This window comes from Drosophila virilis, chromosome 5, assembly GCF_030788295.1.
Source record: "Drosophila virilis strain 15010-1051.87 chromosome 5, Dvir_AGI_RSII-ME, whole genome shotgun sequence".
Lineage (NCBI taxonomy): Eukaryota > Metazoa > Arthropoda > Insecta > Diptera > Drosophilidae > Drosophila > Drosophila virilis.
The window spans coordinates 22,942,501-22,954,537 of NC_091547.1; positions in this window are offsets into that span (position 1 = coordinate 22,942,501).

Consider the following 12,037-nt stretch of genomic DNA (forward strand, 5'->3'; position numbering starts at 1 on the left):
TAAATAAAATAAATTTATAAGAAGAAAATGGGTATGTGGTAAATAAATAATAAATATTATTAAAATAAATAAATTAGAAAGAATAAAAGGGTATGTGATAAATAAATAAAATAAATTAAAAAAAAAAAACAAATGAAAAACTGAATAATATGGCGCTAAGCCGCTTGTGGAAATTTAATTAAATAAATAATAAAACAAATAAATAATATATATTAATGAGACAAGGAAGACTATTAATTTAATAAAAAGTTGAGGAAATGTGGTAAATAAATAAATGAAATAATAACACAAAAAAAATCAACATTTATTAGATAAATAGAAGGCTTAATAGCTTTTGAGGATACGTGGTAAAAAAAATGAAAGAAAAATAAACAAAAGAAAACTGATGAGAAAAATGAATGTGGCAAATAAATAAAATATATACTACAAAATAAATCAATAAAATGTATAAAAAACGGTTAACCTAATACACTTTTAAGTTGCTTTTTTACATCGTCATATACGCACAAATAATAAACTATATATCATTTTATTTGTGTTTGGATAGTAGAGTTATATTCTTAAATATCACGGCTTACTTAAGCCTTGATTTAAGACATCGCTCAGGGACGGGGTCACTTAGAGAACTCATCTACTGAGGACTGCATTTAAGTATATATTAATTTTCATGCTCAAAACTCGGGTGTTATATCTTAAACTCGATATTGAAAATTTCTGTAATTCAACCCAACAATATCTGCTTTTATACATTTTACATACGCGTAGTATCGAGAACCTTTTTCTTTCCATTTTGAAGCACATCAAGCTCCATAGACAAAGGCAATTCGTAAACAGAGACGATAAAAGTTAATAGGTAATTTTATATAATACATTTTTTTTATTTATTTTTTTTTTGCAGCCCTGGTTGGCCGTGTGTGTCTGTGTACTGTGCTTCATTTTAGCTACCTTTAAATAAATTAAATAAAAATTATGCAAGTGGTGCAGCAGCATAATGAGCGCTGCAAGCGCTTTTGCAGTTACTTTTACCTCAATAGCCAAGCGGCAGCCGCAACGGTGGTCGGCGACAGCGACTGGGACTCATAGCCAGGGCAGAAGCAGAAGCAGAAGCCGATGCCGAAGCAGAAGCAGAAACGTTAAGCATGGAACCAGCAGGGGAAACAAGAGGGGGCAAATCGGAGCTATGTGGCCACTGGGGCAACGGTGCATGTGGCATGGCTGACTGAGTGTGACTGTCTGCCTGAACGTGTGTCTATCTGTGTGTACTCTTGTGTGTGTGTGTGTGTGTGTGTGTGTGTGTGTGTGTGTGTGTGTGTGTGTCAGGGTGAAATTAATGTGTTGTAAAAATTAATTAATTTTGCAAATTATATATTTTATGCATTATCAACTTCTTTTTTGCTACCAACGTACTCGCATACAGTAAGCCAGCGGCAAAGCATGCTTTAAATTAACAATGGACAACGCTTAAAATAACAGCAACAGCTGCGTTAAGTTCCGTTTACACACAACTTTATAGATATTACTCTGATTTGGAATACATAGATACATTTCTGTACATTATATGTGGACTACTTAGTTAATATGTGGGCATGCAATGATTAAAGCGCGCTTTAACTGAGTTTTAAATAGGCAGGTATTTACGATTACCTAAAATTATAAAACATTTTAAATGACGTAGAAAATTAGAGTTTAGTCATATAAATTTTGCAGCCTTTTTGATCGAATATACTTAGCTTTTATATATAACTATTAACCAACTACTAAGAAGAGCATATTGAAAATTACATAACACAAGCAAAACTATAGATCATTTTCTGATTCAGAGGTCTACACATTTTTATTCACGTTTTGTTATAAAATGTTTACCCGCAAAAACAACTGGCTACAGGGTATGCCCCCGTTAAGCCCACCCAAGAAGCGCCCTCTTATGCATCTATGGCAACTTTTATCAGCCAGAGAAAAATACAAAACAAATGCATAATTACAATGGTCTATTGTATGCACAGACCTTTTGTACATTTTTCACAATAATCCCTAACAAATTACATACGATATATATAAACATATTTATAAATACGTGCTTTATGCACAAATATTTCAACGAAATTTGCAATCCATGGCAGCCCTCATCAAATGAATGAAGCATAAACTCATTAAGCTTACCGTAAGCTTGTTATAAATATATATATGTCGGAACAGAGAAATCACTTTCTTTGCAATTAGGCATACTGGCAGTACAGCAAGTCCCGAGTGTCGTTATAGTCACAAAATAATTATATTTTTAGGAGCGAGCACGTCTGTTCTCTATGACTTCCACTTTTAGAATGAATAATTTTCATCGTCCTCGAGCATACTACTCATGCTCTTGTCATTCTATATTCTTCTCTGACTTTTAGTACTGTTAGTGAACATTCAACACTATAGCAAACTGGACGTTATACAACACACTCGGGCCATGCTCGGCAGAGACTATCTTTTTTTGTCTCACACCATGCTTTCAGTAGCAACCCTAATACAAGTAGGACAGTTATGTTAAATAGCAGTACCTTCTGTCAAATTCTCTGATTCTTACTAACACTTAATCGTTAGCATTCAAAATAATACTCACAATAATTTATTGGATACACGACACGGCCTTCCTGACATTTCACACGTCCTCGTGTGTACATTTCGCTTAGATCATGCCATAGTCAAAATTGTTGGGTAAAATTTATTAGTCATTACTTTACTTTAAGAATAGCTTTACAAACAGCAGTATCATCGGTCATTGTAGGTTTTATTTTTTTTTATTTTTTTTTTTTTTTTTTTTTTTTTTTTTGTTGTTGTTCTGTCATCACACGTCTATAGGCTCTTGCTGCCCAGCAACGATAATATGGAGCGGATCCATACAGGTCTTTCAACCTCTGACCCCCGCCATAATATCACCCGCTTCAGCACGCCATGATCGAGCACTTGTGCACGGCGTGAGTATTATGGTGCGGTCTTAGCCATCGTGTATGAGCCCAACCGCACTCTCTCTTAGTGCCACAGTGTCTTGAGCAATGTCCTCAACATTGTCACACTCATCATCTCTCAAATCTATCAACTCCTCCGATACATTGTTGCTTGGAAAAGCTCGCAAATACTCATGTGCATACTTAAACGTGCGCTTACTCGTCAATGACTTTAATAAATATCTGTCTCCATCAAGTATTTCGATTATCTCAAAAGGTCCCTTAAACTTGGGATCTAACTTCGTTTGATTTCGTTCTTCCCTCTTGAGTAGGACATGATCACCAAGCTTATATTTTACAATTTTTGCTTTATTTTTATCAAACCTAGCCTTATCATATTTAGCGTTATTCACCATGTTATCTTTCGCTTGTGCTCTTATTAAATCTTTATCAATTGTTTTTTCATCTGATATTGTTATCATTCCTAACGGCCTTGCCTCTTTACCGATTAGCAATTCTAACGGACTATATTTCGTTACACGATTTGTCGTGCAATTTATTGCCAGCTGTATGTCTTTTAAAGCGTCTTGCCAGGATCGCTGACTACTCTCAACCGCTGTGAGCATGCTCTTCAAGGTGCTCATGACACGCTCTACTTGGCCGTTTGCTCGACTGGCGCCCGTCGCAATCAGGTGTAAACCTATCTTCTGCGAAGAACAAAATTCCCTAAACCTTGTGCTAGCAAAACATTTACCCTGATCAGCTATGATGCGTGCCGGCACTCCGAATAGTGCAACAGTTTCTTTGACTGCCTTAATGCAGTTTTCCGTATTAAGGTTCAGCGTATGTTGAAGGTGAACAAATTTTGTGAATGCATCAACTTGAACTATGATGTACTCTTTTAAGTCGTTTTTGCCACTTAATTTTCCGGTTATATCAATATGCACAGTGTGCCAGGGTATGTCATCTTTAGGAATCGGGTGCATTTCTATTTGTAGCTTACCAGATGGTGGTTTTGACACTCTACAGGTAATGCAATTTTCTACAAACTTTTTCACATACTTAGACATCTTCTCGAACCAGTAGTTGGCATACATTTTGTCTAGAGTTTTCTTCCACCCTAAATGCATTATGGCTTCGTGAACATTGTTAATGACTGACCATCTAAAGGCTCTAGGTATTACAGGCAAACATTTTGTGCTGCCATTTCTTTGAATCCTTCGATATAATACTCCTGCTCTCAATTCGTACGACGCTGAGATAGCTTCTCCCATCTTATGGTTTCGCAATTTTAAGGTTATGGAAGCAATGTCAGAATCTCGTTGCTGTTCGGCTAGAAGCCAATCGTCGGTTATCTCAGCTAGGTTTATGTGCATTTCAACCGTTTTCGCTGAGGATTTATAATCAGTAGGCAACGGATTGCGCGAGAAAAAATCAGCATGTAACATGCGTTCTCCCTTCCTGTATTCAATGCTGAAATCAAATGATTGCAGATATGCCCACCATCTATGTACCCTTGGGGTAAGGTTAATTTTTTTGATACTTGCTTTCAGGGAGTTGCAATCTGTATGCACAATAAATTTTTGACCATGTAAATAATGGCGGAAGTGTCTTACTGCGTTGTAAACTGCGAGGGTCTCAAGCTCGTATGAATGATATTTTGCTTCAGCCATTGTCGTACATTTGCTGTAATATTCAATGACTCTGGGTCTATTTTCTATCTTGTGCATTAATATAGCACCATATCCAATAGAACTTGCGTCTGTATGTAATTCAATTGGCTTTAGTGGATCGAAAATTGTCAAAACGGAGTCATTAGTCAAAATTGATACGATTTTTTGACGAATTTCCTCATATTCCGGCTTCCAGACAAATTTATTATTCTTGGAGGTGAGATTATATAAAGCTTTCATCTGCTCAGAAAATTTTGGTACGAATTGCCTAAAATACGAGGCTAGGCCTATGAATTGTCGCACCTGCGTTACTGACTGCGGTGACGGCAATTCGGCCAACGCTTGTATCTTGCGTGGATTTGGTCGAATTTGACCCGCTTCAACCAAGTATCCTAAATATTCTATGCTTGTTTTCAAGAACGAGCATTTTGTAATGTTAAATGAGAATCCAGCTCTAGACAAGTTTTCCAAGACCGTTTGTAGCCTTTCAAGTGCCTCTTCCTTTGTCTTCGCTAGAATTAACACGTCATCTATATAGACGATGGCATACGTTTGAGCCAAATCACCCAATGCTCTCACGATTGCGCGCTGGAAAATCGAGGAAGCATTTTTTAATCCAAAAGGCATGGCCAAAAATTCATACTGTCCTTCTGGCGTGACAAAAGCAGTGCGCTCGATAGAGTCTGGGTGTATTGGAACTTGGTAAAAACCACTTGCCATGTCTAAACTGGAGAAATATTTGCCTTCACTCAGTCTATTAATTTGATCAGAAATCAAAGGCAGCGGATATTTGTCAGCGACCGTATTAGCATTCAGTTCCCGATAATCGACACATAGTCGATCGGTTCCATTTTTCTTTCTTACCATCAGCATTGGGCTTGCAAATGGAGAGCAACTAGGACGTATAACGTTTGCGTCTAACAATTCTTTTACTTTATTTCGCACGACTTCTTTTTCTTCTATGCTTAACCTATACGGACGCCTTTGTACAGTTTTATTTGGGTCAAGCAGGCGGATTTCAAGTTCACCCGTAGTCACTCGCGTTTGAGGAATACCCTCAATAAATTTATCAGCATAGTTTTGCAATAATTCTAGCAGACGATTCTTATCAGTGTTGCTTAATGCTCTATCGTTATTCAGATGCTCTACGTAACTTATATCTGGCACTTTTATTAGTACATCAACAGTTTTGGTTTTGTACATTTCAAATTTGTCGGCCTCGATGGAGACTCCAAAGCCTAATCCGAGTATATCACGGCCTATCAATACATCGTATTTCAAAAACTTATCCATTATTACATGAAATAATATTTCTAAGGAGTACTGATCAATTTTAACAGTAGCCAAGATTTGCATAGTGCTATACACAGGATTTTCTCCAATACCCCTCAAAACTATCAAATTATTAATTCTTTTTCCGGAAAATTTCTCGGCACGACTCTCTCTGATGAGCGTACATTCCGCTCCAGAGTCAAAACAAAATGGAACGAGCTCACCAGATTGACGCAGGATTCCTTTTGGCTCGGACACACAACAGATGTTTATACGCTTGTCATGTGATCCAACACCGCTCGTAGAGACTCCTTTCGTACATGAAGACGCAATGTGGCCAGCATCGCCACATTTGAAGCAGGTAACGGCAGATCGAACTTTAGGTAATGCTGAGTTTTTTGACACGTTGCCTTCTTCATACTTCCTCTTGCGACATTCGACCATTTTGTGTCCGAGGTTTCCACAATGATGACATTTAATGCCATATGTTTTCGATCTCTTGCGATCTGGTTCCATTGGGATATTTGGCTGTAGACCTCCATTTGACCTTCCATAAGCATAGGCCTTCAGATGCTGTTGCATCTCGTCTTGACTTTTAATATTAGTCGTATATAACATACGTTGCAGACTTTTGTCGATTTTCGATGTATGTGCCAAAACAACTGAGACTGCAATTTCCTCCATGTTCGCTGTCTTCCATTTGGATAAAAGTGAGGTCACAAGACGGCTCGCATATACGGAGAGGCATTCGCCATCATTCGGTCGGCCATTAAAAATGTTCATTAAAGTTGCCGCCGATGTTTCCATTCCCACGAAACGTTGCAAAAACAATTCCTTAAAATTTTGCCAGTTCATTCCAGTATAGCATATTTGAGAAAGCCAGGGCGAGGCGCTTCCTTCTAGGGAGCCGCTGAGGGTCATCACCAGTGTACTGCCCTCAATAGGATTATCGTCAAGTATTATGTCCACAGTTTTGCACCAGGCATTTGCATCTGCGCCTGCAATGTCCGGGTTGAACTTTGGCAACGAGATGCTCTTCTTTGTTGAGGATGCTGAATTTGACATCTGCATTGCTTTAATAATCTCAAGAATATTTCGATTTTGAGATTCCAAAAGCTGACGCCACGAATCGTCAGAATTGCCTCGTGGAGGGGCATCGCCTAATCCCACTTCTGATGTCGGAACAGAGAAATCACTTTCTTTGCAATTAGGCATACTGGCAGTACAGCAAGTCCCGAGTGTCGTTATAGTCACAAAATAATTATATTTTTAGGAGCGAGCACGTCTGTTCTCTATGACTTCCACTTTTAGAATGAATAATTTTCATCGTCCTCGAGCATACTACTCATGCTCTTGTCATTCTATATTCTTCTCTGACTTTTAGTACTGTTAGTGAACATTCAACACTATAGCAAACTGGACGTTATACAACACACTCGGGCCATGCTCGGCAGAGACTATCTTTTTTTGTCTCACACCATGCTTTCAGTAGCAACCCTAATACAAGTAGGACAGTTATGTTAAATAGCAGTACCTTCTGTCAAATTCTCTGATTCTTACTAACACTTAATCGTTAGCATTCAAAATAATACTCACAATAATTTATTGGATACACGACATATATATATATTTTTTTATTTAATATTTTTATTGTTGTTGCTGAAATTTGTTTTGCGTTTTGTGCATATGGCATAATAAATATAATTAAAATTGTTTATAGCCAATGCAATTTATATTAAACTGCCTGTTTGCCTGCCTGCTGTCTGGATGTCTGGCTGCCTGATCCCATTGGCTATGCGCAACGGCTTATTATTAGATGGGCAAAATGCTTATAATATATATGCATCTATTTTTTTGGGCCACAAACAACAATGTCAATGCCCACAACAAATTGTCCGCTGCGACTTGATATCGGTTTAGTTTTTGTGCATGGGCAAAAGGTTTGTTTTTAATTGCCTGGCGAATTGGCCAACTGGCCGACCGTTTGGCTGGCCAGGAATGCCAACTATAAATATCTGTATATATATGTATATATACTGGTCGAAATCAGGCAACTTACTCATTCGCTCTTAAATCCGAAATTCATACGAAATGAATTTGTATCTTTTCGAGTGGCAGGCGGCTGTCGGACAATCGGGCAGGCCAATCACATCACGAAATGCAAAAGCAGAAGCTCTTTCAGCAACACTTTTCACAGGCGGCTGTTCTAAATAAATTATAATTTCTTGTCTGCCAGTTTCGCTGAATAACTGCTCGGCACAAATCAACTGCTTAAAATTTCAGATCTGCTTTTACGCCTTTGTGCCGGCATTATGTGTCTCACACAGACTTGCGGAATGAGTCCATTTCAATTTCGGCACATCAAAGTTTCGGAACGCCGAAATACCTTTACTGTGCTTTGGATTTTTGCGGTGGCGGAGTGATTAAAGGTGTGGCCATATATCAAATGTGCAGCTCAGTCACAAAAACTCTGACAGCAACCGCTGCTGCTTATTTAAGGAAAAATAAAACAGATTTTTTGTGGTATATGCCATTATTGCTTAAGCTTAAAGAGAAATCCATGACTATAGCTGTGAAATTTAGTTAATATTTTAATAATCAGACTGTTTACTGGAGACATAAGAATATATAAATGATATAGATATAGAGAATTTCTGACAGATACTTGTTCGTTATCGATTAAATATGCATAAAAGACTCTTGTGCAGTTTCTTAAAGTCAATAATGGAAATATTATTTCGAGCTTTTAATGCATTCACTTTTTCTTTCGAATGCGCTAACTGGGCCACAAAAAAACTACCAACAGCACTCTATGTGACACATTTAATCAACTCGTCTCTATTTTGAAAACTTCGAGTTTAGAAAGAGTTTTCTCATTTGCCATTTTGCGATTGTGACTGTCACACACATATCAAGTTCAAAATGTTAGCGAGTTGACACTGAAAAGTGCAATTGCGGTGCGATTTTCTTTGCAGTCAAGAAAATTTATTAACCAACAGTTGGTGTCAATGTCGCGTCAATGTCAAAAAGCTAGCGAGCGCGCGCGCTCTGCTTGGCTGCATTTTATAACTGAAGATACACTAGCTAAATATATGTATGTATGTGTGTGTGGCTGTATATGTGTTTGTGTGTGCGATTTGGCTGCTGGCTGAGTTTTTGTTGGAGCTACAGCTGCCATAATTATAATGAAGTGTTGCAGCGCATAGATTTTGTTGCTGCCGCTGTTGGTCGGTTCGCTTGCAACGCTTTGGCAGCATTTTTTTTTTTTGCCATGTTTTTGTTGCACCCCTAAGCGCTGCACACACACAATCACACACACGTATGTGCGTAGCGCCACGCTCGAATTGTCATAAAATGTTGAACGCTAATTGGCGTCTATGTGCGCCTCGGCATTCGATGCCGCTCGCCCATGCCCCTTTCCCAACCCTTTACCGGCGGCGGCAATCTGTGCGTGAGCCGCTTCTATAAGCAGGCGCCGCTGCCGCTCAGTATGTGGCGCCTCAGCTGCTGCCAATTCCTTTGTTGCATGCTGCCTGCTGCAAAATGTTTTAGCTGCCGTTGCTAACAAGTTGATTTGGTTGCTCCTTGTGGCTGGGCTTTTGTTCATCATGTTCTTGCGCTTGTGCTTGTCGCAATAGAAGAGCTTTTCTATGGGCCCACTTTTGAAATTTAATTTCCGTTTGTATGGCACGAGGTAGTGCTTCCCAAACATAATGCTCGTTCTTTCTCTCTCTCTCTCTACCTCTCTCTTTTTTCTCTCTTTATCAATATAAGTGTGATTTGGAATATGTTTATAAACAACTCAATGTTTACTTGGGTTTGCGTTTCACAAATGCCCTTTGATTTTTTTTTATTCTGTGCAATTTTTATAGGGCTTTAAGTGGAGCCTGTAAGTCGTTGGGAGACTATAAATCAAGCACAATAAATATTACAATTTTGACATATGTACATACAGGCAAATTGATTTCATTTACATTTTGTTATAGACAATAGAATAAAGAAACTTGAAAGTCAATTAGGAATTGTATTATTTTGTAATAAAATAGAATTTAATTAAAAATGTTCTACAAACATCAAGATATTTTCAGAAAATATGTTCTTGCTTAAATTCCCGAGTGTTAGCCCATAAATATATTCATTGAGCAGAATAAATGTTGTATGCAAATTCATATGCAGTTTATATTCAAAGCAAATAAATGTGTCTAGGCTGTGATATTTTGGGGCAAGTGTGTATTATATATGTCATTTTTTAAAAGCATTTTATCAGAGGATATAGAACTTCTAAAGCTTAAAGCAAGTCTTGTGTTTTTACTAAATATATTTAATATTTGAATTCTCGTCACGTTGAATATTATGTTGGTTGGCGACCTTTCTAATCCTAAGTTTATTTAAGCTGTCAACTTAAGTATCAGAATATATTAATTTATTTGTTTCTACTTGACACCAATAAGCCCCGACTAAAGTGCCTAAAGTTACAACTGCTTTGCAATTACCAATTCCCCTTACCTGTTGACCATTAGAAGCTATTACGATTTAGATAAACGCACTTCCATTATGAGCTCACATTACATATTAATGCAATTTATACAGAGAGAGAGAGAGGACACATTAAACGTAATAATATTGTTTGAACCGCATTTCACTTGACAATTTTAGCTAAATTGTGTAAAAGCGGCAATGGCTCAACCATTACAACAACAAGGCTGAAACAATGAGGCACTTAAAACGCCCATGGGGCAAACTAGGTAAGTGGAAACTATAATAACAATATTATAACATGCAGTCAGCATACTATATATATATATATATATATGTGTGTGTGTGTGTGTGTGTGTGTGTGTATCGTATCGTATCGTTTCTATAGATCAACACACGAGTGGCGACTGGCTCTGCTCGTAAAATGTGTTGTAATAATCCTTATGAAAATCCAATTTGCGAAGAAAATAACAATTAGTTAGTTTTGTGTGCTAATATGAAAACCATATGTGGTAAATGCATTAACTTGGCCATATAATCAACGCCAAAGAAATCGAGTTTGGAGACACAGGAGAAACACGTAAGGGTGGCTGATTTAGCTAGTATAGTTTTTGGCCTTTGGCTGGTCAAATGCATTTGAAGCCGTAAATTTTGGACAATTTTGTGAATCATTAAGCCAAAACATTTTGCTGCTTGTTTAATTATGCATACATGTGTAGGTAGTAAGATACACAGATACAAAGATACATAGATACATGTGTATAAAGTACAATTGCAACGCTTGCCAACACAAATGTGTGTATGTCTGTGTGTGTTTGACTGTGTGTGTCCATGTCTGGGGCTTTATAATGACCGTGGCAAAGTAATTGCAGCCGCTGCATGGGCACATTACACGCTCGACAAACATGCGATTAACAACAACAACTACAATTCGAAGACATTACCACAAAATTTATAACATGACATCCATGTTGTTGCACGCATACATATGTGGCTAAAAAGCCAGCTGCTGTTTTTCCAGCCTCTTCGTTGCCAGCAGTTGATATAAAATTAAGTGTTAATTAGTTAGAAAGCTGCAGGGCGTCCGCAATGCATTTGATTTACATAGCAGACGTAATAAAAGGCTAAGATATAGGTAGATTTTCTAATTTCAAATATGGTCTCATCAATATTTAGCTGTGCTGAGCCAACAAATCCATAAAGCTAGCTGGTAAGCAAAAGAAAATGGCCAAAAATTAGCTAAAAAAAGGCTATTCATTTTTAATTTTTAATACATTTTAAAATTTTACATCAATGAAAAGTATCTGAAATATGTAGAGAATGACAAGCGAAAAGTCGCCGGTTCAACTCTAGCAGTAATTATTTAAATTTTCCATGTTTATTTAACTTTTTGTATTCATTCAAGCCGGCTTAGGTATGAAAGTCTTCTCTCACACATTTAGTAAAAATTAATTTCAAGTATTTTCAACAACATCTAGCGGCAACTGGCTCAATTGCTCAACACTGTTTAATTGTTTTCTCTTCAGCTCCACTCTCTCATAGTCAACATCTACTTGTAGTTCACACAAGGCACATCCTTGAACATCAATCAATCTAATGATCTTTGTATGATCTTAGCGTTTTGAGGCGTTTTGATTGTGTACTTTTGTTTATGCCGCATCATAATCAATATCGAATTTGTTGGGT